The sequence below is a fragment of the Lepisosteus oculatus genome, chromosome 1 (assembly GCF_040954835.1).
Source record: "Lepisosteus oculatus isolate fLepOcu1 chromosome 1, fLepOcu1.hap2, whole genome shotgun sequence".
NCBI lineage: Eukaryota > Metazoa > Chordata > Actinopteri > Semionotiformes > Lepisosteidae > Lepisosteus > Lepisosteus oculatus.
Genome location: NC_090696.1, coordinates 13,981,364 through 13,990,489, shown reverse-complemented (window position 1 = coordinate 13,990,489; position 9,126 = coordinate 13,981,364). Strand labels below are relative to the sequence as shown.

Genomic DNA, 9,126 nt, shown 5'->3' with positions numbered 1-9,126 from the left:
GGGGGGGGGGAAGTACTGCTCTTAAGGCTCACTCCCAGCTGTATGTCATGATTACTCCAAATCAACTCATCTGTGGTTACTTAGGTAACGCATCTCTTCTTAACGAGGCTCTGCCTCTTAAAGGCACCACACCCAGAATGGCATTACAGTGTTTTTATTCTGAAATGATGTGAATCACTATTATCACACACAGCCTAAGGCTACATGTATGTAATTGTTTGAAAGAACACTTTCATACCTGAGCTAACTGTGTTAATAAAATTGGTCTAAACTAAAATTAATTCTGTACAAAATGTATCTGGTCCCATAATTTAAGTCTATACTTAAATAGACAGTATACTGTCTGATAAAATGTTATCTTAATCAACTGAAGCGTTCCATAATCGACTGAAAATGGGCTTCTAATTGTAATTCACAGCTAACAATGTTACTAAGCTCTTTCTTGTTCAACCTGTAAAACTTCCAGTGTAACACCTACTGTATTTTGGTTAATGTTGTTGTCCTATTTATACAGCACTCATTGTCATAAATAGAGCCCTACTTTGTATGTGCAAATAATGTATTTTGTGCATAAGTATATGACTTTAAAGGCTGTACTTGTTCATATATGGTACAAATTCATCCAAATGAAAAAATTACTGCAATAATGATAACTATTCTCACTATTCTTGTAAATACACTTCTTATTAGGTGAGGATAATATTTTTCATTTGTTTGTTCAACCTATTATTTTCCGTCTCAGAGAGATGAGCACTGAAGACAGGGCAGTTGACTTAAGGCAATCAGGTCTCTTTAAAGTGTCATTGACAAACTACAGTAGCTGAAATGTTTTGCTGGGCAAACTGTATCAGCTCAGGTCCTGCCTTTATGATGGGGCAAAGGAATTTTAGTATGAAGTCTAAAACATGAAGAAAGTAGTGAATCTGATATTTTGCTAGCTCATGCTAAGCGATCAGAATCAGAAGATCACAGAATTAGTATACCTGTAATTTAACTTTACACCTTCAACCAAAGACATTGGAGAACATATACCAAAGCTCTTACAAAGATACAGAAGATTGATGGAGTGCAATGTGAAACAGCAGTTATCTGCCTCTGACTGTTGCACAGCTTTAAGGATTTTACTACTAACAGATAGAACTGCTCCATTTGAGATGTTCAGGCAGGGAAAGAGTGCAGTGTAGCCCACATAGCCACACCAAAAATGTAAGGCAGCTCTGAAGACAGCCCACGACACTATCACATCTTTTACCCTTGGAAAACTAGGTAGGTGGAAGATGGGCCATATTGATGCATATACTGTACATCCCCCTCCCCCCACCAACAGTTTAGCGGGGCAGAGTACACACACCAACAGATCTCTGTAGTCAGTTGAAGATCGAGGTTAAAGGTAAAATGACACGCAAGCCGTGGTAAATTACATAATTATTCTCAAAGTGTTATGGCTGGGCATTTAAGGTTTGTGTTTTGGATCTAAGATTCAAGTCTCGAGCATTTAATTTGTCTCGTATTGCCTTTACATTAGGGAGCAGAAAGTGAGAACCGTGTTTCCTCCTATGGCGTAAATATTTTTATGGATGTAACACAAATTTAGCTTTTGGGGGGCCGGCACATCTTAATTAGGGAGTTGAAATATTTTCGAATTTCTGTTTACCGGTATGTAACGCTTGTTTACCACACAGTTGTGTTTTTTTTTTAATCTAGGGCACACCAAACTCTATAACGAGGTACAGTATGTCCAACTCTGCCCCTTAAATACCCCCCCGATCCAGTACGTTTTAGTTGTCGCCTTTAAATCGTTTTATAAAAACGTGGCGCAACTGGTTTCTGACAAATTAAACGGGTGATATGTTAAGTAAATTAGTGATGATTAGAAACAAACTCTATAGACTGTTCTTCAGCCCTCAATGACCGGATTTCTCTTAATTGTACTTGGTGAAATTGATCAATAATTTACAGGTGTCTAAGATTAACTGCATTGAGGGCGCTGCAGGAGATGGAATGGAGATTTTTTCCTCTTTAAAGGGTAATGCCCGTTAAACTATTTTTTTTTTACCTCAGGGTTTGAGAGGCTGGTGTCAGAGTATGAAGCTCCGCCTTCGGCTCACCTTGGTTGCTGTATTTTGTGATGTATTAAAACGTTGGCTGGCTTGCCTTAGGTCGTGACATTCGGGTGGTCTCACCGAGCTTAGCTAGCACTAAAATTAAAATAACTGATGTATAAGGTAAAAAAAGACTTGTAAATGCGTGACCGTAGGGCTACAATTTAGAACAGCACGCTGATATTGTCATACCGTCGATAGAGATACGGAATGTATTTTAATTGATAGAATTGCACTACGTTTACCAAGTGCTGTATATTTCCATTGCAGACTGTACAGTATTTACTTGTCTGACCAAGTTCATCTGACAAACGAACTGATTGCACAATGTAAACATTTTCATTTTATATACCAGTCGTATATAAAATGAAGCACGTTAATCTGACATCATCTAATTGTGTGCGTGAGAACTACCGAAAGCATAGTTCCTTTTGAAATTGAGCTTTCTGGGGAACGAGGAGGGTAAAACACATTAATGTCCTCAAAAAGTATCGACGGATGTGGTACTACTAGAGTTTACATTTTCTGATGACATGCGATCATGAGACCAAGAATGCATTAAATATTTGTTTGAAAATGTTCAGTAAATACTTCCTTCTCCAGTTTATTTAAATTTCCTCCCATAGGCCGACTGGCTGAGACTGCCTCAATCTGCCTTTTGCAAGCAGTTCAGCAATGAATGCGGACAGAAAAGCAACCTCCTTTGAGATGAGCCCTGGTTAAGGGCGTTGTTAGATCCGCAAACTACCACATTAGCTTGTTGACTTTTTGCATAGCAAGATTCAGGTTTGTTTTAAATATCCGTTAAAGAGTATTACAGATGATTCAAATGTTTGGCTCCAATTATAATTCTAGCATTGCTTGATTTAAATATCTATACAAATGCAAACTGCATTTTGTTGGTGAGTGTTGAACAAAACCCCCAGGATATCTTGGATGCAAATGTATGTCTGATTTTGAGATAACTTTTTTTTTTGCAGGGAGGCACTTATTTCTTACACGACAGCATCTTTCATTCCGAATACATAAGAACACTCAAGAGGCGTAGTGATACAGTTTTCGGATCGGAACAATGGTCCAGGGTGAAGTGTTTTTGTACACCTGCAACATTCACGCCACTCCCTTCAGATCCCTGTGAATCCTGACTGCTCCGCCTCTCCGCAACAGGCTGCCAGTCTGATCCGAAAGTGTAGTTCTCGGCGTTGGAAGGAAACTTGCACTATTAAAACGGGGAGTAGGACAGAGCTCTGTGGCAGTGGGTCCACGGGGCTTATTTCTGGGATTTTTATAATAGAATATCTTCGCCTTGCGTCTTAGCAGCATTACAAGGATTCGCCAGGTCGGGTCAGCTAAAAAGGTAAATAGACACTGGTCCCAATTCGGGATTCCTTAATCGATTGCGGATTAAATTGATTTTTTTTCATGGGTTCTGTTATAGTTTTTGCCGGTTTTTTTGTGCGATTTGAATTGGACGTCCTGAATTTAGTCGCCTAAAGAGCGACTAAGTGGAAATAAATATCAATTGAATAAACTGCTTTCACTACAAAATATATTTTCTGTCTATTGCCGTACTCAGGTTATTGAAAGAAAACAGCAAATATACAGTATAAAACATGTTTTTGCAGTAGGTTATTTGTGTTTTTGGCCCTAAGACAGCGCAAGGTGATAAGTCACCTGATGCCTAGGTTGACTCGTGTAGTACTACAATGCGTTACGACAGTTCAGTGACAGATTTGCTTAGTTTTTACCACACTGAAACGTGGATTAAGAATCGTAACTTTGGGATATTTTGTTTAGAAATGCACTGCTTAATTTATTTATTTGAATTATTATTATTATTACGTTTTATATTTATATTATATTATTGAGTTGCTAAATGGAGGATACGAATTATAGTTTAGCTTCGGGTTAGCAACCTTGCCTATCGTACTGTACTAATTTTTGAACTTGGTGGCAGTAGCCAAAGGCACACATCAATGTATATATTGTATATCGTTAAATATAACACACACCTGTAGAAGGCTCCACGGCCGAAACGTTGTGTTCTCTTTCTTCTTTTTTTTCAGCATGGAATAAACCTATTACTTGTTCCTCTATAACACAAGTGGCTGTAAAACTGAAAAGTTAATACAAATGTTAGTTTTAAAACGTCTTAATGTACAGTTAAAGCATTATGGACGTGAATGTGAACGATTCGGTTTTCTTTTAGGGATGTAGTACAATGTACTGTATGAACTATTGTAAAAAAAAAAAAGTTCAGGTTTCTGAATCATAGTGGCAGCAACACTTGTTAAGTACTGTCAGCCCCCGAAAATGTCAGTGTGCTTTGCATGTCTTTCGCAGAGGACGTTTGAATCCAAACTGCTTGTGCGTTTGTGCTCATGCATCATGGAAAAAAAAAAAACTTTTCTTCGCTAAGTGTGTTCCTTCGACCTGTGAACTGCGCTGACGTACATATCTTTGCACCTTCTACCATGATAAAGTGTTAGCCATTTTAAAAATGAAAAATAATTTACTAGTTTGCCTTTTTAACGTCAGTGTTTCTATTTCTATTAATAACTAACACTAGGCTGCGTTTAATATCCTGTACTGTATTTGAGCATTCGGAAGTCATCTTAATCCGTTGTATTTTTAAGTGCCTGTTGTGAGGGAGGCAGTATAGAAAAGTGGATTCACACATTGATTGATGCACTAAACTTAGTGCAACACTTAGTTAAACCAATGCTTCCTTTACATATTTTCATGCCTGCTTTCAAAGTCATGTATTTACTGTACATGAGCAAACCAAGCCTGTTTTTTTACATTTTTTCGAGATGCATGGATTAAGTGAAGCATTTCTAATTTTGCACTTTTCCTGTCCTAGTAACCTAGACAGAATAGTCAGATTCCATGTTTTCCCCTCTGGCATTGCTTTCCTGTAGTCACTGCAGTGTTAAGAAACTACCAAGGTCTTATTAAGTAGATATTTCTTTTGAACACACTGTATGTAGTTGTTGAAACGAAGGCATTGTTCTACAATATTTTAAGTTTGTATGTTTGCAGCAGCTCTAAAAATGTTTGTTTTGTGGATATACTGTATTGTGTGTTATCTTCAGTCAAGTGTTGCTAAATACACAGTTTAAATCCTTTAAATCCCTAAGGCATATACTGTATGGTTAGGGTGAGAAATAATGATTGTAATGAAAGAAAAAAAATACACAGCACATCTTGGAATAAGTATTCTTGTCCACACCATGAGGAAAAAAAAAACTGCTTTGGGTACTGCATCGTAAATTTAGAAAACAGGTAAATAAGAAATTCTAGTTTTACTTGTTAGGGAGGTTTCTTCTTGAGTTGCCTCATGTGAGCTGTTTATTGTGTTATGCCACCAACAAAGACAGCCTGCCTTTTGGGAGCGCTGGCTGGAAAGAATACCTAGATGGACACACATGTGTAGATTGGTTTGTAAGACACACTAGGGAATGATTTAGGATGGGGTACAGTACTTATTAAATACACAGTGTTTGCCCTTCAAGACCCAGTTCTTTATTTATTCTTGTGTTAATGGAAGACTGAGGAGGCAGGCATCTGTGTTGTCATAAATTTTAGATTCCTAAAGAAATGTGTATTAGCAAAGATGCTTATCCTGGTTTTATGATAAATGTTTGACTAGAAAAACAGCGACTTGGCTAACTGAAGGATATTGAATGGATAAAAACTACATGCTTACCAATTTGTTTGAATATCAAAACAATATGATGTTCACAGATACAATTTGTGACGATATAAAGCTGCATCCTAGGTGCTGATGGTTTTCTTAAGGCACAACACAACTGCTTCAGAACTGTACACCGTTTCTACAGGATCGTATACTGTATTTGCACTGAGAGTGAGGGTGTATTTGTTCGAGTTAAACAAGTCAAACGTTAATTCTAATTGCTGCGAGATGTGGCTAATATCTATTTTAAAAAATGGAAGCTAGATTTTTAAATTATTTTTCATTAGGTGTTCAAGTGTAACTAGGTCTTTGGCTGCAAGTAGAGAAGTATTATGTTCACGAATATAGAAAATCAAACTTACTTTTTAACTTGCCAATTGTCACTGGATCAGCAGTTCTAGAACAAGTAATCAACTTTGGTTCGTTTTGTTTCTTCTGTGACCTCTTCAGGCTTTGATAAATACTGTTACAGCTGCAATGTTGCAGCTGTTTCAGGTCTCTGGGTGTCTGTTGGAATTCTTTCAGGTGTTCATTTATCAAACTTAGATTGCAAATTGTAACAAATTAATGATCATTGCAATTAAGCTTGTTTATACTTTCGATATTTTTGTAAATGCTGCCTACTACTGCTGATTGATTAGATGATGTTTGAGAAGTGGTATTTAATGTATTAAAAACCGAAGACCAGAAAATTCTATCAAGCCAAGCTTCAAAAAAGGCATTATTATTAACAGTATTTTAGGAAATAGTTTTTTGCTAACAGTATATTCTTACAAAGGTCAAATAAAGCTCCATTACAGTATATGTCCTAACCAGAAAAAAAAAAAACAGCATAATGAGAGAGACAGTATGATTACACAAGTATTAAATGTCAGAAAAGTATTATGCCTTCAATGATGCTGTAATCTTTATTTTAAAAATGAACTTGGATTACATTTTAATATATATATATTTTTCTCCTTCAAAAGGGTTTGTACTTTGATCAGGATTTCAGGAATCAAGTGGGAAATAATAAGCACTGCATAAACACACAAGCCATTTGCAGATTAATTCAAAACGATGTTTAATTATTTGTCTAAAATTAGAATTCTTATCTTTATAGAAGTTCACTTTTTGGTATCTAAATGTCATTACCATTTTGTATTATTTTGTCATTTGTTAGCCTATTAACAGAATTGTTAGTATTTTTCATTTCATAAAGTATTCCAATCGGTAGTTAGTTTTCCAGTTTGAATGAATATAAACTAGATATGCAAATGTTATAATTATTTATGTATATTTTGTTATAAGTTTGTGATCTTAAATTTCAGAGTCAATAGGTATCTAAACTAATATAGGCCCAATCTTATGTTCTGGAAAAAGCTGTTTATTTTGTTATAGTTTGTTTTAATGTACAGAAGTATTTTACTCTTTTGTTCCCCCCCAACACTTCAGTTTACAGAGGTTTTCCTTCCTTTTTCATTATTACCCCAGATTTGGAACTATCTTTTCTCCCAGTTGCAGCTTATATGTGTGGGGCGATGATAAAAGAAGATGATTGAACATCATAATGAAGTGGATCTTTTACAGTCTCTACATACTGGAGATCCTTCAGACCCATCAAGACTTCTTCAGAAGAACCTTCTTCTGAATGATTATTTATAAGCACAAGAATCAGTTTGACTTGTGGATTTGTCCAGCTAAGTGTTACAGTTTAGAGAATCCTTCTAAATTCATGGCTGATCTGGCACATCCTGCACTTTTCTTTTCTGTGTGATTCAATGAATGATATGTTGGAATTATTTAATTGAAGTCCGTTATGGTCTTTTCTATTTCTGTAATCTATGTTTGCATTTCATTTGCTTATCATTGTTTTTAAATCTAAACATTCTTAGCAACATAGAGGGTAATCCAACATAAATGGGTTAAACTCTTTCCCAGGGTTGTACTGTTAATGGTTTGCTTGAAGAGGACCCTGGTTCACTGAGGAGATGAACACAAAATCATCAGAAAGGCCTAAAAATGAGAGGAGACTAGCCTCTTGTTTATGCATAGTCCCATACACTATAAAGGAAGCATTCACCCATCTGTAAAAGTCTCCTTTCCCCGAAAGGAGATAGAAAGAAGAAATACAATGTTTTGTTGAGCTGACTTCAGGTTTGAGGAAAACTTGGTACACACACATGGAAGGCTCAACAGCTGAAATGCTGTGAGCTGTATTTCTTCTTCCTACTTTTCTGTGTGGAATTAACCTTTACGTATTCCCTGTGTAGCCCATGCATGGTGATGCAGCTTCCCATGTGAACTAATTTTATGATAGTCGATCAACACTAACATAAATGACTTTGGTGCGCATGGGCAGGTTCTCCTGCCTAGAATAGAAGCTTGAACCCTGGTGCTGTGAGGTACAGTAGCAGGGCTAATTGCCAGGCCACTGTGCTGCTGATAATCCAGTATTGTGTGTGGGAGCTGAGACCTGATAATTATTACAAATCCTCTATGAGAGCTCTAATACATAAGATTCTCTGTACAGGAGTCTTCTTGAATTAAACAGTTTGCCCTGGTTCTGAAAATCACTATAGATGAAGTTACTTGTCATGGTTTAACATAACCTCCCACATTTCTTTGTTGGTACTTGAATATGTGTGGTATTAAAGTATGAGCTGCAATGTTTTATTTGTAATTAATTTTATCTTTGCAAATAGAACAAAATTAACATTTTAGTGGCACAATCCATTTACCGGGATTTGAATCAAAATGGCTTAAAATGCTTTTAAGAAAATATTATTTGCAGTAGTTTATTCCTTCCTTGTGTCTCTCATTTGCTGCTTTGATGTGTGCTTTGCTATATATCAAAGCTCCATCAGGTTTCACTGGCTGTCTAAAGATAGAAGTATTTATTTAACCGCATGCTTGTCATACTCCAAAAACCCATCAGGAAAAGCGTTTATACATTTTGCTTTGCTAACTTATGAAATTAGACATCTCTGATTTCGGGGACAATTTAATTGTCATGGTAAAGTTACCCCACCCCAAAAAATATGGTGTGTTGATGATGAGGTCATATCATACACTTTAATTCTCTATGTTCATTTCAGAGTTCTGATGGAATAATGCTTTGATAGTTGGTACTGTTGGATCCAATCTATAATCTGTAAACCTTTATATATTAAAGATAGTTTTACTTGCTTCCTCATAGTGACATTGATTCTTCAGATCACTTTCATGAATAAAGCCTAATGTAACCATAGCTAAGCTCCTGGAGAGTTGTGACAATAGAGCTCTAAAAGACAGGGCCGTACTTGAAATCTTAAACCTTGAGCCTTTTGCTCTCCACTCTTTCAAATG

General features: G+C 36.3%; 1 protein-coding gene across 2 annotated transcripts in view; it reads left to right on the top strand.

The window, feature by feature from the left end:
* Positions 1 to 1,342: 1,342 nt before the first annotated feature.
* Positions 1,343 to 9,126, top strand: part of ugt8 (UDP glycosyltransferase 8) — a 43,976-nt gene continuing 36,192 nt past the window's right edge. Inside the window, exon 1 of one of the 2 annotated variants that reach the window (XM_015344334.2) lies at positions 1,343 to 1,390. The gene's annotated coding sequence lies outside the window, so the exon portion shown is untranslated. Of the gene's footprint in view, positions 1,391 to 3,085; positions 3,460 to 9,126 lie in introns of those variants that run through there. The other variant, XM_006629211.3, reaches the window with a different exon arrangement.